The 24,198-nt window shown below is 41.1% G+C and overlaps 1 long non-coding RNA gene across 4 annotated transcripts; it reads right to left on the bottom strand.

Annotated features, from left to right (window-relative positions):
* Positions 1-27: 27 nt before the first annotated feature.
* LOC140611113 (uncharacterized) lies at positions 28-23,877 on the bottom strand. Of its 4 annotated transcripts, XR_012012452.1 has the most exons (5): positions 23,582-23,777; positions 19,055-19,259; positions 18,311-18,414; positions 867-1,585; positions 28-310 (listed from the first exon to the last, which is right to left on the bottom strand). It is a non-coding gene; the product is annotated as an uncharacterized lncRNA (long non-coding RNA). The 4 variants fall into 4 exon arrangements; XR_012012451.1 differs by having other exon boundaries at positions 28-1,585; positions 23,582-23,877; XR_012012454.1 differs by lacking the exons at positions 28-310; positions 23,582-23,777 and adding an exon at positions 20,130-21,500 and having other exon boundaries at positions 1,415-1,585; positions 18,311-18,417.
* Positions 23,878-24,198: the final 321 nt, after the last annotated feature.

Below are 24,198 nucleotides of genomic sequence, written 5' to 3'. Positions count from 1 at the left end.
AATAGAAATAAGGAAAGGTTTTCCCACATAATTTACATCCATAAGGTTTCTCTCCAGTGTGAGTTCTTAGGTGTGTGTGACAAATGCAGGCCTGCTTGCATTCCTGACACGGATGTAGTCTCTGTCCACAGTGAGATCTCACATGCCTCTTAAGGGAAGAAAGATGCATGAAGCCTTTCCCACACTTGGTGTATTCATAGAGTTTTACTCTGGTAGAAATATTCTTGCAGAAATTAAAATGGGGAAACTGGCTGCACATTTCTCTATGTTGATTTCCTTTATTACTTTCATAGGATCTGTCATAGGATTGCTGTTAAAAGTCAGAAACATTTTCATCAATGTTATGTTTATTAATGGTTTGTTATTAGCAAGTAATAGCTATTGGAACCAGATGACTAACTGCATTTTAGTATGCAGGAAGTTTTTCTACTCTTTGTGGATGGTCTTAGAGTTAACTAAATGCCCTTGAAGTGACCTCTATCATATTCACTGTTCATACTGTTTATAATGTACAGGATCTTCCTAGAAAAGTGAATGATGCTTCACTCAATGTCTCAGTCAAGTTTTTGAAAACTTTCTTAAAATTCTAAATATATTTGGGGGCATGTGGGTGGCTCAGTTGGTTAAGCATCTGCCTTTAGCTCAGGTCATGATCTCCGGGCCCTGAGATCAAGCCCCACATCACTCAGCAGGGAGTCCGCTTCTCCCTCTCCCTCTGTCCCACCCTGTACCCTCCCCAACTTGTGTGCTTGCTTGCTCTCACGCTCTCTCTGATTTGGAGCTGGGTTTTTTGTTTTTAAAATTTCATGATATGCTGAAACTCTGTCCTGGGATTACTACTGCTTTATGTTGTCAGCACAACTCACCTCAGATGTATTGCATGGTTTCCATGCTGATCTTCAATGCTATGGTCTTCCCAATTTTTTTCTAATATGTAGGCACAAGAATGATTTCTTGTGCACTTTGCCATTTTCTCTTCATTAGATTTTTTTCCTCATGCATATCGTGTTTAGAAACCAACTCACTGGGTTTAAACAGTGTTTCATAATCTTAAACAAATAAAAATGTGAATGAACATCTTGAAGAAGTAACTTGTGAGCAAAGAAAGACTGAGGGCTTTAGGGTTTTCAGGACTTCATCAATGGCAGGCAGGAGAGGTCAAAATGGTAGGCAATTTACTAATGACTATAACAAGTTTTCCAAGAAAACTGTGAACCAAAACAACTTATGAAGCCAGTCTCCCACTACTGAACTTTAAGGAGCTTCAAGTCTTCTGAACCAAAACAAAAATAAAACTTCAGTTTAATGCACTCATTTTCACTGTCATGAGACATTATCAGATTCTAAGTCCATGATGGCTGTAACCATGTCTGTCTTCCTTTGAAGTGTCCTTCCACACTTTAAATCATGGAAGAGCACTGACAAGAGATCCAAGTGAAGGCCTGAATCCATCCTTACCCACTGAGACCAGGTTCTGGAAAGTTTCCAGCATCACATCTCTGTAGAGATTCTTCTGCCTAGAATGCAGCAAAGTCCACTCCTCCAGGGTGAAGTCCACCCCCACATCCTCAAAGATCACTGAGTCCTGAAACATACGAATATATGCAAGAGGAAGGGTGAATCTGAAAGCCCTGGGGAACTGAACTTAATTCATAGGAAGTTCAGAACAGATCCTCTGGTCTCACAGTATGTGCTCCTGCACCACTAAAGAGTCAACCTTAACACTACATTTTTCTATCACCAGGACCCAGAGAGATATGCTGTGCACACGAAATAAATGCTTCTGTTGCAAATTATGCAGTAAAAGGGTAGCAGATCTCAACAGTCCAAACCCAAAATATTCTTTAGGACTAGCCTTTGATGAGCTCCTGGGAGGAAATCTGCAAGCCTTCAGAATACATGGAATGATAAGAGTATCTGTATATGTAAATGGGGCCTTGGGCCATGGCAAAGCTCTTGCCAACAGTGTGACTTCTGATACATGCCTGCTTTTGTCCATCTGGGGCCTTGGGACACACTGTATCAGATTTCTAGTGTAGCTGGATGCTGAAAAGCTAAGACGAGTCACATGGATGTGCCCATGACTAACTCTCAATAAAAACCCCACAGTCCAAGACCTGAGTGAGCTCTCCTGGCTGGAAATATTTCATAAATGTTGTCACACATTAAGATCTGTTCAACTGCATTGAGAGCTGATGACTTGGAGCTTGATCCTGGCTCCTCCCGGATTCTGTCTCATGTTCCTTTTCCATTTACTAATTTTAATACAGACCTTTTTGAATAAACCCAAACACTGTAACAGCTTTTCTGAAATAAGCCCTTCTGTGTAATAAATATTTCTGTGAGCCCTTGTAGCAAGTCCTCACACCTAAGTTGGTCTTGGAGACCACTGACACAGAGAACTATCAACTCCCTGGGTTATAAAGTAATTCAGTACAGGGCCTAGCAGTAGATTGAAATTGCCAAGATAAAGAATTAGTGAACACAGGGGATCCCTGGGTGGCGCAGTGGTTTGGCGCCTGCCTTTGGCCCAGGGCGCGATCCTGGAGACCCGGGATCGAGTCCCACGTCAGGCTCCCGGTGCATGGAGCCTGCTTCTCTCTCTGCCTGTGTCTCTGCCTCTCTCTCTCTCTCTGTGACTATCATAAATAAATAAAAATTAAAAAAAAAAGAATTAGTGAACACAAAGACAGACTGGTTATGCAATTCTAAGAACCGTGAGAATAAAATGAAGATAGAAGATATGCATGGTACCATTTCGTGTACTGGACTGAAGGCATGCAGACAATCCCAGGGCAGACAGCATGATCGGAAGATCATCTAAGGGGCACAGTGAGAGACCATTTGCTCTTCTTGGAACACATCTGTGAGAGGTGACATTCACAGAGTCGCCTCTCAGGAGACAGAAGAGTCTGCAAGTGCCATTTCCCTCCTTGGCTTCTTAGCACAGGTGCAGAGACACCTGCTGAGGGCAGCTTAAGTCAGACGCTGGCTCGTTAGCCTGCTAGCTCAAAATCCTGCACCCCTGTGATCTGGTGTGACTGCCCTTCTGAATCAAACCTGCATCAATCTCAACATGGTGAGATCCTTTCCCAGAGGACCAGCACAAGTCCCTGCAACACCAGGTCCCTGAGGTTTGGAGTTTTGAAAGTCAGACAGCTTGGCTGGGGTAGAGCCCAAAGTGTATTGCACTACTCCAGGCAGTCAAAACAGACACAAGTGTGAGAATAGCAATCTGAAAACACCTAGAAAAAAATGAAAACACCTAGGATACAAGAGGGGAAACTGTTTGCTTTTCTGGGAGGGCTTCCCTGAGAGCAGCAAGCATGGACTCCCCTCTCAGGGGACAGAGGAGCTGGCTGGTGCCATTTCCCTACCCCACCTCTCAGCATAAACCAACTTCAGTAAACGGCACAGCACCAACACTGACTGCCTAACCTGCTTACATCAAGCCCAACTTCCCTGCACTCTGCAGTACTGCTTTTCTCAGGCAGGTGTGCCTAAGGACCAGCACAGTGGGCCCCTTCCCCAGAAGACCAGCACAAAACTCCACACACACTGTGTCTACTGACAATAGTTTCTGCAAAGCCTCAGTTATTTTGAAAAATAGCATCAGGTCTCATTTAACAAGCAGACAAGAGCACACCTAGTTAAATCTCACCCAACTCTGGCAAAGGTCCAAACTGCCCCGTTGCAGCAAGGATAACCTCTGTAGATGACTGAACTGAGGGAGGGAGCTGCCAAAACACAACAGCAAGTGCATGCAGCACATACCAGAGGTAATTCCTAAAGCATCAGGCCCTAAACATTATATGACCTCTTCTTTATAAAACCATTACTCTCAGGAGAGGAAACATAACAGGCTTTCCTAATACACAGAAGAAGACAGACACCTAGACAAAATGTCAATACAGAGGAATCCATCCTGAAAGAAAGAACAAGAAAAGGTCATGGGCCAGGGATCTAATTGAAAAAGATACAAGTAATATGCCTGATGCTGAACTTAAAGCAACAATCCTAAGGATACTAGCTGGGCTTGAGAAAAGCATGAAGACATCAGGGAGACACTTACCACAGATATAAAAGTTGGTTTCAGCCTGAAACCAACTGGATGTAATGACCACAAATATGGAAGAAGCAGAGGAATGACTAATTGACCTAGATAAATTTATGGAAAATAATGAAGTTGTACAAAATAGAGAACGAATGATGGATAATTAAAGTAGACTTAGGTAACTCAGTGACTCCATCAAACATAATAACATTCATATCATAGGAGTTCTGGAAGAAGAGACAGAAAAGGGGGCAGAGAATTTATGTGAAGAAATAATAGCTGAAAACTTCCTTAGCTGGGGAAGGAAACAGACATCCAAATCCAGGAACTCCCATCAAAATCAACAAAAACAGGCCAATATCAAGACATACTGTATTTAAGTTTGCAAAAAAAAAAAATACATTGATAAAGAAAAAATCCTAAAAGCAGCAAGACAAAGGAGGCCTCTAACTTACAAGGGAAGACAAATAAGGTTAGCAGCAGATCCCCCCACAGAAACTTGACAAGCCAGAAGAAAGCGGCATGATGTATTCAATGTGGTGAATGGGAAAAATCTGCAGCCCAGAATATTCTATCCAGCAACACTATAATTCAGAATAGGAGAGATAAAGAGTTTTTCAGACAAACAAAAACAACAGGAGTTTATTACCACTAAACTAGCCTTGCAAGAAATATTAAAGGGGACTTTCTGAGTGGGGATAAAAAGGCCCAAAGTGACAAAGACTAGAAAGGAACAGAGAAAAATCTTCAGAAACAATGATAAAACTAGTAATAAAATGACATTAAGGGGATCCCTGGGTGGCGCAGCGGTTTGGCGCCTGCCTTTGGCCCAGGGCGCGATCCTGGAGACCTGGGATCGAATCCCACGTCGGGCTCCCGGTGCATGGAGCCTGTTTCTCTTTCTGCCTGTGTCTCTGCCTCTCTCTCTCTGTGTGACTATCATAAGTAAATAAAAATTTAAAAAAAAATCCATATTTAAAAAAAAAATGACATTAAGTACATATCTATCAGTAATAATCCTGAATGTAAGTGGACTAAATGCTGCAATCAAAAGACATAGAAAAAAAAAAGACATAGGATTCAGAAGATTTTTTTAAAAGACCCATTTAGGGACGCCTGGGTGGCTCAGTGGTTGAGCATCTGCCTTTGACTCAGGGCATGATCCCGGAGTCCTGGGATCGAGTCCCACATCGGGCTTCAGGCATGGAGCCTGCTTCTCCCTCTGCCAATCTCTCTGCATGTCTCTGTGTGTCTCTCATGAATAAATAAATAAAATATTTCAAAAATAAATAAATAAAAATTTAAAAATAAATAAAAATAAATAAAAAGACCCATTTATATATACATCCTCCCTACGAGAGACTAATTTTAGACCTAAAGAGACCTGCAGATTGAAAGTGAGGGGAGGGAGAAACATTTATCATGCTAACAACATCAAAATAAAACCAGAGCAGCAATATACCTATACCAGACAAACTAGGTTTTGTTTTTAATATTTTATTTATTCATGAGAGATACACACAGAGAGGCAGAGACACAGGCAGAGGGAGAAGCAGACTCCCTGCAGTGAGGCTGATGTGGGACTCAATTCTAGGACCCCAGGATCATGCCCTGAGCCAAAGGCAGATGCTCAACCAGGTACCCTGACAAACTAGGATTTAAACCAAAGACTGTAACAAGAGATAAAGAAGGGAACTATGTCATAATAAAGGGTAACGTCCAACAAGAAGATCTATAATAATTATAAATATTTATGACTGCAACTTGGGAGCATTCAAATATATAAAACAATAACAGACATAAAGAAACTCATCAATAATAATATATTGATAGTAGGGGACTTTAACACCCCACTTATAGAAGTGGACAGATAGGTTATCTAAACAGAAAATCAACAAGGAAACAAGGGCTTTGAATGACACACTGGATCAGATGGATTTAATGGGTATATTCAGAACATTTCATCCCAAAGTAGCACATTCTTTTCAGTGTACATGGAACATTCTCCAGAGTAGATCACATACTGGGTCACAAACCAGGCCTTGAGAAGTAAAAAAGATTGAGATCATACCATGCATATTTTCCAAACACAACACTATGTATGAAACTTGAAGTCAATCACAAGAAAAAAATTGGAAAGACCACAAATACATAGAGGTTAAAGAACATCCTACTAGGATGTTCAGAATGAATGAGTCAAAAATGAATGAGCCAACCAGGAAATTAAAGAAGAAATTTTTTAAATACATGGAAACAAAATGAAAATACTACAGTCCAAAATCATTGGGATGCAGCAAAAGAGGTAAGAGGAGAGTATATAGCAATACAGACCTACCTCAAGAATCAAGGAAAATCTCAGAGAAAAACAACCTAATCTTACACCTAAAGGAGCTAGAAAAAGAACTACAAATGAAACCTAAAGCTAGCAAGAGAAGGGAAATAATAAAGTTTAGAGCAGAAATAAATGATATAGAAACTAAAAAAAAAAAATAGTGGAACAGAACAATGAAACCAGGAGCTGGACCTCTGAAAAAATTTTAATAAAATTGACAGAGCCCCTAGCCAGATTTATCAAAAAGGAAAGAGAAAGAACTCAAAAAGTAAAATCACAAATGAGACAAAAGAACACCACAAAAGTACAAACAATTATAAGGAATATTATGACAAAGTGTATGTCACTAAATTGAGCAATCTGGAAGAAATGAGTAAATTCCTAGAAACATATAAACTACCAAAACTGAAACAGGAAAAAAAACAGAAAACTTGAACAGACCCATAACCAGCAAAGAAATTGAATCACTAATCAAAAATCTCATAACAGACAAAAGTCCAGGGCCGGATGGCTTCTCAGTTGAGTTCTGCCAAACATTTAAAGAAGAGTTAATACCAGGACACCTGGGTGGCCCAGTAGGTTAAGCATCTGCCTTTGGCTCAGGTCATGATCCCAGGGTCCTGGGATGGTGCCCCATTGGGCTTCCTGTTCAGCAGGGGAGCCTGCTTCTCCCTCTCTCTTTCTGCCTCTGCCCTTTGCTCATGCACTTTCTCTCTCAAATAAATAAAATCTTTTTAAAAAGAAGAGTTAATAGTTATTCTTCCCAACTGTTCCAAAAAACAGAAATGGAAGGGAAACTTCCTAACTCATTCTACAAGGCCAATGTTACCCTGATTCCAAAACCAAAGATTCTGCTAGAAAGGAAACTACAGGCCAATATCCCTGATGAACAAGGATGCAAAAATTCTTAACAAAATACTTAGCAAATCAAATCCAACAGTACCCTAAAAGAATCATTCACTGCAATTGAGATTCATCCCTTGGCTGTAAGAGTAGTTCACTATTCGCACATCAATCAGTGTGATACACCACATTAATTCAAGAAAGAAGAACCATATGATCCTCTCAATAGATGCAGAAAAGGCATTTGACAAAGTACATAATTCATCCAAGATAAAATCCTTCAACAAAGTAGGGTTAGAGGGAACATACCGTAACTAACAAAGGCCATATATGAAAAACCCACAGCCAATATCATCCTCAAAAGTCGGAGAGCTTTTCCTCTACAGTTGTGAACAAGACAGGGATGTCTACTCTTACCACTGTTATTTAACATAGTGTTGGAAGTTCTAGCCTCAGCAGTCAGACATCAAAAAAAATTAAAAAATAAAAGGCATCCAAGTTAGCAAGAAAGAACTAAAATTTTCACTATTTGCAGATGACATGATACTCCCAAAAAGGGGATCCCTGGGTGGCTCAGTGGTTTAGCGCCTGCCTTTGGCCCAGGGGTGTGATCCAGGAGACCCGGGATCAAGTCCCATGTCGGGCTCCCTGCCTGGAGCCTGCTTCTCCCTCTGCCTGTGTCTCTACCTCTCTTCTGTGTCTCTCATGAATAAATAAATAAAATCTTAAAAAAAAAGAAAACCAAAAAAACCCCACCAAAAAACCTGCTAGAACTGATACATGAATTCATTAAAATCACAGGAAACAAAGTCAACATACTGAAACCTTTGCATTTCTATATATCAATAATGAAGCATCAGAAAGAGAAATCAAGGAATGTATCCCATTTACTACTGCACCAAAAAACCATAAGATACTAAGGAATACACCTAACCAAAGAGGTAAAAGATCTGTATTCTGAAAACTATAAAAGTTATGAAAGAAATTGAAGATGGTACAAAGAAATGGAACATGGGGGACGCCTGGGTGGCTCAGCAGTTGGGTGTCTGCCTTCAGCCCAGGGCGAGATCCTGGGTCCTGGGATCGAGTCCCACATCAGGCTCCCTGCAAGGAGCCTGCTTCTCCTTCTATGTCTCTGTCTCTCTCTCTGTGTCTCTCATAAATAAATAAATAAAATCTTTAAGAAAAAAGAAATGGAACATGGATTGGAAGAACAAACATGTTAAAATATCTATGCTACCCAAAGCAATCTACACATTTAATTCAATCCCTATCAAAAAACCACCAGCACTTTTCACAGAGCTAAACCAAACAATGCTAAAATTTTTACAGAACCACAAAAGATCCCAAATAGCCAACACAATCCTGAAAAAGAAAAGAAAAGCTGGAGGCATCACAATTCCAGACTTTAAGCTATATTGCAAAACTATAGTCATCACAACAGTATGGTACTGGCACAAAAACAGACACATAGATCAATTAACAGAATGGAAAACCCAGAAATGAACCCACAGCTATCTGGTCAACTAATCAACAAAGCAGGAAAGAAATATCGAATGGAAAAAAGTCTCTTCAACAAGTGGCGTTGGGAAAATTGGACAGCCACATGCCAAAAAATTAAAATGGACCACTTTCTTACACTATACACAAAAATACATTCAAAGTGGATTAAAAACCTAAAGGTGAGACGGGAAACCATCAAAATCCTAGAGAACACAGGCAGCAACTTCTTTGACCACAGCCACAGCAACTTCTTACTAGATATGTCTGCTGAGGCCAGGGAAACATAAACAAAAATAAACTATTGGAAATCCATTTAGATAAAAAGCTTCTGCACAATAAAGGAAACAGTCAACAAAACTAACAGGCAACCTTTGGAATGGGAGAAGATACTTGCAAATGATATAGCTGATAAAAAAAAAGGGGGGGGCTGGTATCCAAAGTATATAAAGAACTTATAAAGCTTACCACCCAGAAAATAAATAATGCAATTTAAAAGATGGGCAGAAGACATGAATAGACATTTTCCCAAAGAAGATGTCCAGGTGGCCAACAGAGACATGAGAAGATGCTCAACATCCCTCATCATCAGGGAAGTGCAAATCAAAACTATAATGATGTATCACCTCACCGCTGTCAGAATGGCTAAAATTAACACAGGAAACAGGTGTTGACAAAGATGTGGAGAAAGGAGAGCCCTCTTACACTGTTGGTGGGAATGCAAACTGGTGCAGCCACTCTGGAACACAGTGTGGAGGGTCCTCAAAAAATTAAAAATAGAAGTACCCTACAACCTCACAATTGCACTACTAGGTATTTACCCAAAGGATACAAAAATACTCATTTGAAGGATACATGCCCCTGATGTTTATAGCAGCATTATCAACAATATCCAAATTATGGAAAGGGCATAAATATCCATCACCTGATGAATGGGCAAAGAAGATGGGGTGTGTATATACCGACTTCAAAGCCCGGGGTGTAAAATGTTTATAATGTATTGTTGAGTATACAATACATATGATGTAAAATATGTGTAATCTAATTCCCAATAACAGCACAGAGGAGGTGGGCAGGAGCAAAACTATAATGGAAAAGGGACAGAAATGATTAGAGATGATAAACCATTCATTAAAACACACCCTGTTGGCTTTGTAACATTAATAGTTGCAACATATAGAGAAATAATGCCTTATAATGCAGAGGAACAGAACTACTTAGGAGCAACATTTCTGTACCTCAGGAATTAAGCAATCATAAATCTGAAGCTGATCTGATTAGGTGTATATGGTAACCCTAAAGCAACCAATTTTTTAAAAACTAAAAACTGAAAAAAAAATGTAATTAAACCAATTAAAATGCTCTCCTGGGAAATATTAATGCAAAACAAAGTAGTAGAGGAACAAAGGCAGAAGACAGCAAGAGTGAATGGGGACACGGGACAACCACAATGAATGATGATGACACTAAGTGTCAGTGGATCACACAACCCAACAAACGGCAGAGGTGGTCAGAGTGTATCGTGAAACATGACCTAACTAAATTCTCTCTCCTGGAGACACTCTGCTTTGCACCTGCAGTGACCTCCCACCGGGCCCCTCAGGCATGCCATCCATGCACCTCTTCCAGAACTGTGAGTGATAAATCCTACTTCAGTTCCCCTGTGGACTTTTGCAGAACTAGGACTCCTTGTTAGAAACCCTGAGGCTCTACGTTACAAATGCTGACTTAACAGTATCACAGTTGGCACCACGAACAGGATGGATTGGGTCCTGCTTCTAATCATCCATTGGTGATGCCAAATGGCCTTACAACTGCCTCAGCTAGTATAAACAGTAAGTGCAGTGTGGTGCCAGCGGGAGCAAGGTACAGAGGACCTTCACCCATCATTAGAAATATGCTTAATCCTGGGGTCATTACCCCTCCACCCACCCTGTAATAGCCTAGCTGCCAGGTTAAAACTGGGTGGCCACGAGGAGACTTCAACATTAACTATGGAATTTTAGATGCATGGGTTCTTGCCATTAATTATCCTATTCCCAATGTGACAGAGATGATAGATGGCATCTCAGAGGTTCAGGGCCCCTATTTTGCTGTCCTAGGTTTACCCAACATGTTTTACTCCTGAAGGGGTTCTGATCAAACCACCCCAAAACATGCCACTTTGGCATGTGGACTATTTTGAACTGAAGGCGACTGAGTGGATTCAAGAGAAACTTTTTGTCCCTCCTTTAACTACCTAGGAAAATCCAAGTTGGGGGTCTTTCCCAGAATAAGAGTTACTACCAGAGATAAATTTTATCTGAGTGACCCATGTGTATAGCAGGGCCAACGTCTGATTACCAAACATCTGCTCTTCTTATTGCCTTGTGAACTGCCCTCCTCTCCTTTGAAGCCCCAGGTCCCTATCCCGTTCCTATGCTCCAGATGGCATAAATGCCTCATTTTACTGGTCTTTGAACTTCTCTTGTATGTTGGGTTCCAATATGTTACAATTTTTTATTATTATTTTTTAATAATAAATTTATTTTTTATTGGTGTTCAATTTGCCAACATACAGAATAACACCCAGTGCTCATCCGGTCAAATGCCCCCCTCAGTGCCCGTCACCCATTCACCCTCTCCTCCCACCCTCCTCCCCTTCCACCACCCCTAGTTCGTTTCCCAGAGTTAGGAGTCTTTATGTTCTATCTCCCTTTCTGATATTTCCTACCTGTTTCTTCTCCCTTCCCTCTATTCCCTTTCATTATTATGTTAACACAATTAAATTTGATTTCTTCCTATTCATCGGTCTTATGTCAATGTAATTTTTAGATCATCCAGAAGAACCTTTGAAAGATACAGGAAAATTTTTCCACCCTGAGACTTTTGGCAAGCCAGCAATGAGACCTCACTAGTTGGGCACTGCTTGCCCCAAAGCTGTTGCAGTGGAAAGATTCTGGGATTTTTAACAAGAGCTGGCAAAAAGTAAGAATTCCTACATCAGAGCCTTGCATGTCTACCTGCACAGTCCAGTGGAAGCAGTGATGAGTACTCCTGCCCTTTTTTTCTCTACTCTAAATTTATTTTTTTATTTTAAAAAAGATTTTATTGATTTATTCATGAGAGACACAAAGAGAGAGAGGCAGAGACACAGGCAGAGGGAGAAGCAGGCTCCATGCGGGGAACCCAACGTGGGACTCGATTCCGGGACTCCAGGATCGCGCCCTGAGCAAACGCTCAACCGCTGAGCCACCCAGGCATCCCTTCTCTAAATTTAGATTAGCAGGAGAAAATATTAGTAGAACTAGTTCCCTGGGTTTAGCAACTCTAGTGGTCCTTTTTCTCTCAGAGACGGCCATACTTTTTCTTTGTTGTGTTGTGTTGTCATAAAAACGGAAACCATAGTGCAGAACACCACGTATACGCCTGTCGTTCAAGCCAGATTCACAGACTGGTGAGTTCACAGCTCTCAGCAGACCAGTATTTTTTTAGACAAATTTTGCTTTGGGTTAACATGCACATGAGGTAAAGGCTACTGGCTAAGGGACAGGTGGAAGCCAAAGCCACAAAATTGATGCGTACAAGGGGGTATTTGTTTGGCTCTGAGAGACCCAAGGCTTAGCTAAAGCCGTTCATGTGCACATAAGAAAAACTCTTGTCTTGTTCTATATCCTGAGAACATGGCTTTGTGACCAGTGAAAACATTCTGTCTGGTCCCCACTCTCTGGCCAGATGATGGATCCTCTGAATTGGCTATATTTGAGAAAAGAATAAAAAAATTTAGGGGCACCTAGGTGGCTCAGTTGGTGGAGCATCTGCCTTTGGCTTGGGTCACGATCCCGGAGTCCTGCAATCAAGCCACATGTCAGGCTCCCTGTTCATCGGAGAGCCTGCTTTTCCCTCTGCTCCTCCCCCACTCTCTCTCTCAAATAAAATCTTTTTTAAAAGTTTAGAGAGTTGTCATTCTAAACAATTGATTTCTTGGCACCTAGTACAAAGAAATGTAATGATTAGGGGATCCCTGGGTGGCACAGAGGTTTAGCACCTGCCTTTGGCCCAGGGCGCGATCCTGGAGACCCGGGATCGAATCCCACGTCGGGCTCCCGGTGCATGGAGCCTGCTTCTCCCTCTGCCTGTGTCTCTGCCTCTCTCTCTTTCTCTCTGTGTGACTATCATAAATAAATAAAAAAAAAGAAATGTAATGATTAGCCTTAGGGACTCCCTTTAATAAGATGAAAGAAGGGAGATTAGAACAAAATTTCAATTCAGTATAAATTTCCCTTCTCAAAATCTGGCCCCATCTGCCTGTTTTAGCTTCCTTTCATTCTCTAGGCCTAGGGATTACTCATGTAAATGCAGGAAGTCAGAAGTACCTGGGACAGGCAGGGCTTGCCAGCTTCTGGTCTTCCTGTGTAATGTTCTTTTTTTTAATTTTTATTTATTTATCTCTTATTTCACAAGAGACACAGAGAGAGAGGCAGGCACATAGGGCAGAGGGAGAAGCGGGCTCCCTGCAGGAGCCTGATGCGGAACTTGATCCCAGGACCCCTGGATCACGACCTGAGCCAAAGGCAGACACTCAGGTGAGCCACCCAGGTGCCCATTGTGTAATGTTCTTTGTAGATCTATCCTAGGTCCCCAGCCAAAGAATTCTTGTCCCATGGACAGCAGATCTTTTCAGCAAATTATACCAAATTTAAAGAATTAGAAAGATCAGTGGCCATTCACAAGTCCCCTCCCCTGCATCACAGAGGAAACAGATAACCAGAATTTCTCCTAGGCTGTCCCACAAATGCCTGGCTGAAGGCTGATGTTCAGGGGCAGATAGAAGAGGAAAATGAAATTCCATGACGCCCCCTCCTTTCCAAATCCAGAGTCACTAGTTATTGATCTTTACTCTCCCTGTTGCTTTCTTGCTTGGCTCATCTTGTCTGCCTGCCGGGGACATGCAGCTTGTCAGGTCTTCCTCAAAGCTATCCTTGGGAGTGACTCTGTATCTTGGGAAGGTAGTATCCTTGCCCCCTCCTTGGGAGGGGGGTAGGTTATTCAGTACTTCCAGCAGTTTGACCTGTTTCTCTTGGCTGAAAACTGACAAAATAGTCAAAAGAATTTTGTTTTTAAGCAGCTCTGTAGTCAAGTTTGGCCATATCAGAAGCTGATATTTTGAGCCTGATAGGAATGAATGTAGGGGGTTTCTCTCCTACGCTAAAATAAAACTAGTGGGGATCCCTGGGTGGCTCAGTGGTTTGGCACCTGCCTTCGGCCCAGGGCATGATTCTGGAGTCCTGGGATGGAGTCCCACATCAGGCTCCCTGCATGGAGCCTGCTTCTCTCTCTGCCTGTGTCTCTGCCTCTCTCTCTCTCTGTCTCTATGTGTGTGTGTGTGTGTCTCATGAATAAATAAAATATTTATTTATTTATTTATTTTTTAATAAATAAAATATTTAAAAATAAAATAAAACTAGGTACACGAAGGGAAAGAAATAAATTGAGGATAATTCAGTTGGTTGAATAGATAACCCTATGATGTCAATTCTTTGAAGAATTGCTTTGAAGAATTGGGAGCAACTATCTTTATCTTTAAAAATCTTTGCAAAACTAGAAATATGGCCCCAGAATTATCCAGAAACAAATCAGGGTTTTTCAGTTTGTCCTTCTGACAAACCTCAAAACCTCCCCCTCTATCTCAAAAGGCTTGTAGAGTATTGTCCTGAGAAACCCAAGTCCTTGGAGAAACTTGGATACCTTCTCTGTGCCTCTGTAATGTAGACTTCCCACCCACATCTTCTCTAGGATATAAGAGCCATTCCTTGAAATACAAACTTTAGGGAGATGTTTCTTATCACAAAAAAGGAGAGGAGAGGAAGTAATTGGAAATTGGACAAATCTCCACAAATCTTGGTGACTGTAAAGAAAGTCTCTGTTTGCATCTCCTCATATATGTCTATATAGGTGTTGTATGGTATTTTTCTACCTCTGGCTGGTATTGCTGAAATTAATTTGTGGAAGAGCTCTGTTTATCTGGTTTGAAGGCAAGCACTAGTAAGGGCTGGCTGTTCTAAAACTTTCAGAAATATAAAAATTGACCCAAATGTTTTTCAGCTTCATATGATACAGACTTAACCTTTAATACATAAAAGCTAGTTGAAGTTTGCTAATTGAAATAGGCATGTCTTTAGCTGACAGTATTAAATATAAAGCTTTTGGGATCCCTGGGTGGCGCAGCGGTTTGGCGCCTGCCTTTGGCCCAGGGCGCGATCCTGGAGATCCGGGATCGAATCCCACGTCGGGCTCCCGGTGCATGGAGCCTGCTTCTCCCTCTGCCTGTGTCTCTGCCAATCTCTCTCTCTCTCTCTCTCTCTCTCTCTGTGTGACTATCATAAATAAAAAATAAATAAATATAAAGCTTTTATCCTACCCAGGTTTAATAATCAAATAAATTCATGTTCAGTCTGTTGCAAAATTTGCCAGCAAAACTAACTTAGAATGATGGCTAATTCTTGCTAATGTTTCGTGAAGAATTCCTGAGATATCTAAACATAATTGCCAGAAGCAAATTATCTAGATAGATGTAAATAACAGTTTTTATGTGAACTTTTTAGTAATTTTATAGTATGTCCACTTAAATAGCTTCCCAAATTTCTTTGGTAACTCCTATTCTTAGAATTTAGCCATATTAAATAAATAAATAATAAATGAATTAAGGAAGTTAATAATTTTGCTATGTTAAGTTAAATGACGAGTTCACTGAATAACACATAAATGCAAATAAACTAAATACTGAAGCATTTAATTGCTAAACAAATCCAAGTTTACCTACTTTTGACATATTACAAAAAGATAAATTTAGGTCTGTTGGTAAACACATCTTGTGCTTCACTGAAGGACCATACTGTTAAGAAGGACCATGCTTCTAGAAATTATGAAATGTATTCATAAGTTTGTCAATTTAAAGAATACAATGTAATAAGCAGCTCACAAGTGCTGACTACTTAGTTTTCACTAGAAACTGGAATATCTAAAAGTTAAAAATTATAATTAGCATATACAATTAGAGCTTCTACATATATGGGACGCCTGGATGGCTCAGCAGTTGAGTTGGCTCAGAGCACAATCCTCGAGTCCCAGGATCGACTCCCACATCAGGCTCCCTGCAGGGAGGCCTGCTTCTCCCTCTGCCTATGTCTCTCATGAATAAATAAATAAAATCTTTAAAAAAAAAAGCTTCTACAAATAATAACAGCATCAATTCCGTATATAAGGAAAGGATATTTTGGTGATAAAAAGTATGAGGAATGGAGATCCATTTTTATTGAGAGAAAACAAGGTAATTTTACTTCAAAGTAAAGCTGATTATTTCTGAATGGGAAAGAGAACAAGGGGCAAACTAAAATAGAGAAAGTTGTAGGTTTATGAAAAAGGAATCTTGGGAAAGGAATTTTATGTGTGATCAAGAGATAAGGAATGGATTTCTTTTTCTTAATTTATTCATGAGAGAGAGAGGCAGAGACACAGGCAGAGGGAGAAGCAGGCTCCATGCTGGGAGCCCGACGCAGGACTTGATCCCAGATCCCAGGACCACGCCCTGGACCAAAGGCAGGCACCAAACCGCTGAGCCATCCAGGGATCCCCGAGAATGTGTTTCTTAAAGTGTTTTTAAAAATAAGCTTATAAGGATTTTAAAATAAGTTTTAATATCAATAGTGTACTTAGGTAAAAATGGAACTTAATTTTCTTTCATCTGTTAAAAGGATAAAGTTGAACTGTTGGTATGCTCTTTTAATGGTCTATGCCTAGAAAAACAGGATTCTGTTTTGCCAACATAATTACCTGTGTTTATCAGGCCTTTGATTACTTATGAAAACTGAATCTGTTCAATATCAAAAGTTAAGTTTTGCCAACAACCATGTAACCTGTTATATTTACCTTTCAAAACTCTTATTGTCACTTTGGTTCATAACCAAAGTGTTGTTTCACAGTGACCTATGGTCCTATTTGACCAAGTGCTTTAAAACTCCTTTTGATTTTTCTGACAAACTTCCCAAAATCAAATTCTAAATGAAGTCTTCTTGACCTGGAAAGGAATTTGGGATTTCTCCTAGAAGGATCCCTAGAACATTCCAGAGGATTTGTTATGTAGCTAATTAGGCTTACTAAATATGTTAAACTACACGGAAAACTCTGTCAAACAAGAAGGAATACTAAGGGGATCCCTGGCTCGGCGGTTTCGCCTGCCTTTGGCCCAGGGCGCAATCCTGGAGTCCCGGGATCGGGTCCCGCGTCGGGCTCCTGACATAGAGCCTGCTTCTCTCTCTGCCTCTCTCTCTCTCTCATGAATAAATAAATTTTTTAAAAATCTTTTAAAAAGAAAGAAGGAATACTAAGCTTTCTTTAGGTTGTATTTGTGTAGATACATAAATGTTCTAGAAATTATATGAAACTCCTAGAAATCTGAAATAGAAATGTCCTGGTATGTTATCACTTGCAATTCTAGTTACTGAAGTGTTTAGTTTCACAGAAATAACCAAATCTCTGTGTCCACTACATTACAGTGAACTCTCGTCAGATCTTTAACCATGGCCACTTTTGAGTCTCTTGTCATTTACAGCTATTGTTTTCCTCTGATGCTTTTGCAAAAGTATTTCATTTTCAAGATTCGTGAAAAGGAGTTTTGACAAAACAGGTTCCTGATAACCTTAGGATCATGGAACTGAACTGTGTGAGCATTCCTGAAACTAGCAGGAAAACCAGATTCAAACAGAACAAGAATAACTGAATGAACAGAGAAGGATCATTATAGTTTTATGACTCTTGTTTGAAACACTATTGTTTAATGTTGCTCTTCCAGATAGAAAGGAACTTTCTCTTAAACCAAAATATACCTTTGCAGGACACCTGGGTGGCTCAGTGGTTGAGCGTCCGCCTTGGGCTCAGGGCATGATCCCAGAGTCCTGGGATCGAGTCCCGCATCGGGCTCCTTGCATGGAGCCTGCTTCTCTTCCCTCTGCCTATGTCTCTGCCTCTCTCTCTCTCAGCCTCTCTCTGTCTCTCATGAATAAATAAATATTTTTTAATTTGAAAAAATAAAAATATAGACCTTTGCAAACAAATACTGTCCCAGCTACACCCCAGACCTGACACCTCTACTGTCCACCTGCTTGTATTCACTTCCTTCCTTAAGTTCTTCTTTCTGGCTTAGCTCTTCACTCAAGCAAATGAAACCCAGAACCACCCCTCAGGTGCTAGTGACTGCCCTGACAAGACCTCCAGCGGGCTCAGACCAGTTTGAGCTGAACCCCGGACTCCCCCTGCACAGTTGAACCAAGGAGTGACCTCTGGAATGACCAACAATTACCTTTACCTCATTAGAATACTAAAATCTCCACCCAAGAAGGAGCAGAGCCTCATTTATATAACATAGAATGTAGGTACAGGCCTGTGGCCTTAGTGCGAACACATGACCTCATGCCTGCCTCTCCATACAGTGACAGGGTGTCCCTATCCAAATATTGACCCTTGCTTAGGGGGGTACAGATTCAGAAGGTATTCCCTGTGATCTTATTTGCTACAAATAATGTCTGCTTTGTGCAGCAACTCACCTGGCGTGGTTTCTATGTGTGAGTCACCAAGGTTCAGCTGTAAATTTGGTGACCGAGATGGGACTGTTGTCCTCCTGAGGCTGTGCCCTCTGGTTCTCTGGTTTCTGCTGGGACCAGGGAAAGATTCACGTTGGTCTCATTGGATTATGGGGAAAAATTTTTTTTCTCTCTACCTAATCCTCCAGAACTTGGAAACTTAACGAGTATAGTTGACCTTGAACAATGCAGGGATTAGGGGCACCGACCCTCTGCACAGTTAAAAACCCAAGTATATCTTTTGACTCCCCTAAAACTTAACTACTAACAGCCTACTATTGGCCCAAAGCCTTACCAATAACAAATAATTAACATATATTTTGTGTGTTGTGTATATTATATACTGTATTCTTATAGCAAGTATGCTAAAGAAAATGTTTTTAATAAAATCATGAGGAGAGAAAATTTATAGCACTGTATCTGTTTTTTTTAAATATCCACACATAATTGGACCCAAGCAGTTCTAACTTGTGTTTTTCAAAGCGTCAACTGTGTTTGTATTTTCATGACAATATAGTTATTTGCATAAATTCAGTAAGAATCTGTTCTCCTTATAACAGGGCACAACTGGAAACATTCATTATACTATTAAGGCTGGAATGGAATGTCATAATTGAGATATTTGAGAGATGCATATATTCAGATATGACCAGACCAGTCAACTAGGATTGGCTTTATGGAGTCAATGAGGTCACTTGGAAATGATACCTTGCTTACAGGGTTCTCAGCTTCCTTCCCAGGTCAGTAAGGTTGGCCACTTCCTGGCAGGAGCAGAAATCTCAAGATATTTTGAGGACCTCAGAAAGAGAGGAATTCACCTGAATTTTTGTGTACTGCAGGTAAAGCGTGATGGCATGTCCTTGACGTGGCTTCTTAGCCTTGAGAAACTTTTAAAATTTTCAATCGGAGACTCCTGAAGAAAAGATTAGCAAGGCAGATTTAAAGAAGCTTATATGGTCAGTCACTATGCTCTCTACATTTCTGTAAATAATCAGGCTAAGTTTACTGGTTTACTAATTAGTCTTGCTGTAGCTATGTGTCAGCAACACATCTTTGTGGATGTTAGATTCTAGTTCTGAGTAATTGTCTTTGTTATTTGAAAGCAACAAATGACTGGATCCTGAATTTTTCTGCTTTCCTCAAAAGAAAATATGCAAAAATAAAATCAGCTGACTTAGAGATGCATACAGTGTTACTCACCCAGAGAGAGGAGGCCTGCCTTTGGAGTCATTTAAAGTGGGATGTCTGGTATGAAGGCTTCCTCCAGGTCTTGGCCTGGGTGTCCTTTAGAATATTTAGATGGTTGTGCAACCACCTATGCATTTTATACAAACACTGTATTTTACGATTAAATTCCATGAAGTCAGTTATAACTTATCACAATACCATGTTAAAGGAAAAATGTCAAAATATCTGAATAGATGTATCCTATTCAACATGAATCCAAACAGAAAATCTTAGCAATTTAAGGATAGGTGGAAACTTGCAGAGCCTGATGAGGAAAACATCAGAAAGGAATGTTCATTAAAGAATATACAAAGAATACAAAGTGGAACCTTTTCCCAATTAATCTTGGTGAAAAGGAATCCCATTACCTCACTTCTAGGTGACATCCCATCCAGAGTCACCAGAAAAAAAAAAAATCAGAATTATAAAGAAAAAAGTTACCTTTATTCAGAGCTAAAAGTATTATGGAAGATCCATAAAGAACTAGAAGATAAGCAGGGAGTAAGATTTTTGTTAAGTTTCCAGAATGCAAGCACAATATGAAAGTAAATCTCACCCATTTAAATTGCAAGCAACAAGGACGCCCGGGTGGCTCAGCGGTTGGGCGCCTGCCTTCCGGCTCGGGGTGTGATCTTGGGGTCCTGGGATCGGGTCCCGCATCGGGCTCCCTACATGGAGCCTGCTTCTCCCTCTGCTTGTGTCTCCACCTCTCTCTTTCTCTCTGTCTCTCTCATAAATAAATAAAATCTTTTAAAAAATAAATAAATTGCAAGCAACAGCACTTAAAAAGAAACTAGAAGATGGTGGTGGAGTAGGAGGACCCTAGGCTCACCTTGTACCAGGAATACAACCAGATAACTATCAAATCATCCTGAATACCCCAGAAATTGACCTGAAGACTAGCAAAACTCCACAACTAAAGGGAGAAAAGAGGCCACATAGGAAGAGGCAGAAAGTGTGGAGCTGTGGTTTGGGAGAGATGGTGGCCGCTACAGGGGGGAGGGAGTTGCTGTCACAGAGGAGAGCTAGAGACAGACCAGTACACAGGAGAGTGCACAGGGAAGAAGAATCCCCATAGCAATTGGCTTGGAAAGTGAGTGGGTCCAAATTTCATGAGTTCTTGCAACCAGTGGGGCGTAAAGCTTGGGTTTTAAAGGTCAGCATGCTTGGCTCGGCAAGAGTTCAGAGGACATGGGTGCTGCTCTTGGAGAAAAGCCAGGCAGACTGCAGACAAACAGCATGGAAACAGTGATCTGAAGAACTCTGGGGACACACAGGGGGAGGTCAGGTGCTCATCTTGGAGCACGTCCCAGAGAGGCCGTGTTCACAGAGAAACACATCGAAGAACAAAGGAACTGGCTGATGCCATTTCCTTCCCTGCCCCTCAGCATAAGCATAGAGCCATCTGCGGGAACCAGCACAGCACTGACAGTGGCCGCCTAACGTGCTTACACCAAGCCTCCCACCCTGTGCTCTGGTGGAACCAGCATTCACAATAATACTTCCTGAGTTCCAGTGAGGCGGGCCCCTTGACCTGGAAGACTGGCCCAAACCCCTGCTCATACCCCATCTCCCCACTCACGAGTTTTGAGGAGCCTGGGTTCCAACAGCAGTGGTGATGGGTGCTCATTTCACAAGCAGAGCATACCTAGTTAAAACTCACCACATTCAGGCAAGATACCAAACACTGCCCACAAGTCAAAGAGCCTTGCAGACGACTGGCCTGAAGGATAGAGCAGCCAGGACAAAACAGCAGAGCACAAGCAGCACACATCAGAGACACTCCTAGAAGCGCCAGGCCCTGGGGAACAGGACACTACATGGCGGGCACTACAGGATCTCCTCTTCATAAAGCCATTACCATCAAGAACAGGAGATGTAGCTGACATTCCTCACACACAGAAGCAGGCACAGAGACTTAGACAAAATGAGATGACACAGGGATCTGTCCCAAATGAAAGAACAGAACAAGGCCATAGCCAGATATCTAGGCAAAACAGATATAAAGTAACATGTCTGACACAGAATTTAAAGATACTCATCCTAAAAAAAAAAAAAAAAAAAAAAAATAAAGATACTCATCCTAGAGATACTCACTGGACTTGAAAAAATTGTTAAGGACATCAGTGAGGCTGTTAATACAGAGATAAGGAATAACATAGCAGAGATACAGGGCTCAGTAAACAAAACAAACACACTTGATGGCTGGAAGAAGCAGAGGAATGAACTCATGACCTAGAAGACAGAGTAACAGAAAGTCACCAAGTTAAACAAAAGAGAAGAATTTTGCAGAGTGAGAACAGACTTGGCAACCCATCAAATATAATAACACTCATATCATAGGCGTCCCAGAAGAAAGAGAGAGAGGAAGGGGGCAGAGAGTATATGTGAAGAAATAACACCTTAAAACTTCCCTCATCTGAGGAAGGAAACAGATATCCAGACCCAGGAGGCACAGAAAACCCCCAACAAAATCAGCAAAAGCAAATCTACACCAAGACATGTTGTAATTAAACAGGCAAAATATAGTGATAAAGAAAAAATATTAAAATCAGCAAGACATTAAAAAAAAATTAAAAAAAAAAAAGGGATCCCTGGGTGGCGCAGCGGTTTGGCGCCTGCCTTTGGCCCAGGGCGCGATCCTGGAGACCCGGGATCGAATCCCACATCGGGCTCCTAGTGCATGGAGCCTGCTTCTCCCTCTGCCTGTGTCTCTGCCTCTCTCTCTTTCTCTCTGTGTGACTATCATAAATAAATAAAAATTTAAAAAAAATTTAAAAAAATCAGCAAGACAAAAGACAGTTACACAGAAGGGAAACCCCATAAGTCTTCCTTTGTTTCATCAGAAACTTTCCAAGCTAGAAAGGAGTGGCATGATATATTCAAAGTGCTGAGAGGGAAGAACCTGCAGCCAAGAACGCTCTATCCAGCAAAGCTATCATTCAGAATAGGAGGAGAGAGAAAGAGTTTCCCAGATGAACTCAAAGAGTTCATGACCACTAAACCAGCCCTGTAAGAAATATTAAAGGGGGCTCTCTGACAGGAAAGGAAAGCCCAAAAATGAGAATATGAAGGTGGGAAACACAAAAGCAATAAAAAAATGAGTATTTCTGCAAAACATCAGTTAAGGAACTAACAAAATAAAAGGATATAAATTATGACACCATATACCTCCAACATGGGGAGAAGAGGAGTAAAGAGTGGGTCCAGGGCAGCCCCAGTGGCGCAGCGGTTTAGTGCCGCCTGCAACCCAGGGCGTGATCCTGGAGACCCTGGATCGAGTCCCACGTCAGGCTCTTTGCATGGAGCCTGCTTCTCCCTCTGCCTGTGTCTCTGCCTCTCATTCTCTCTCTGTGTTTCTATGAATAAAATCTTAAAAAAAAAAAAAGAGTGGGTCCAAACTTAAACTAAGAGGAAGAGGATATATACAAACCTAATGGTAGCCACAAATGAAAATCCACTAATAAATATGCAAAGAATAAATAGAAAAAATCCAAATATATCACTAAAGAAAACCAGCAAACCACAAAACAAAGAAAGGATCAGGAAAAAAAAAATCTTCAGAAACAACCACAAAACAAGCAATAAAATGGCATAAGTACATACTATCAATAATTGCTTTGAATGTCAAAGGACTAAATGCCCCAATCAAAATACACAGGGTGACAGAATGGATAAAAACAACACTCCTCTATATGCTGCCTACAAGAGACTAAGTTTTTTTTTCTGATTTTATTTGAGAGAGAGCAGGAGAGCACATGCACAAGCTTGTGCTTGTGGCGGGGGGGTGGCATGCAGAGAGAGAGAGAAGCATACTCTTCACTGAGCAGGGAGCCTAATGTGGGGCTTGATCCCAGGATCCTGGGATCCAAAGGCAGATGCTTTACTGAGCCATTCAGGCACCTCATCTTGTTTTTAGACCTAAAGATAACTACAGATTGAAAGACAGAGGATGGAAAAACATTATGCCAATGGACGTCAAAAGAAAGCCAGAGCAGCAATACTTACTTGTATGAGACAAAATAGACTTTAAAACAAAGCCTGGGGATCCCTGGGTGGTGCAGCGGCTTAGCACCTGCCTTTGGCCCAGGGCGCGATCCTGGAGACCCAGGATCGAATCCCACGTCGGGCTCCCGGTGCATGGAGCCTGCTTCTCCCTCTGCCTGTGTCTCTGCCTCTCTCTCTCTCTCTCTCTCTCTCTCTCTGTGACTATCATAAGTAAATAAAAACAGAAAGGATTTATTTCAAAATATAAAAAAAACAAAGCCTGTAATAAGAGACAAAGAAGGACACTATATAATAATAAAGGGAACAATACAACAAGATATAACAATTTTAAATGTTTATGCGCCCAACGTGGAAGCACACAAATATATAAAACAGTTAATAACATACATAAAGGAACTAACCAGTGATAATAAAACCATACCTGTAGTGGACTTTAACACACCATTTACATCAATGGATAGATCATCTAAACAGAAAATCAACAAGGAAACAATGGGTTCAAATGACACACTGGAGGGGTATCTGGGTCGCTCAGTGGTTGATCCTGGTGATCCCAGGATCCTGGGATCTAGTTCTGCATCAGGCTCCTCGTGGGGAACCTACTTCTCCCTCTGCCT

Source organism: Canis lupus, chromosome 19, assembly GCF_048164855.1.
Source record: "Canis lupus baileyi chromosome 19, mCanLup2.hap1, whole genome shotgun sequence".
In the NCBI taxonomy this organism is placed as follows: Eukaryota; Metazoa; Chordata; class Mammalia; order Carnivora; family Canidae; genus Canis; species Canis lupus.
This window is presented reverse-complemented; position numbering and strand designations above follow the sequence as displayed.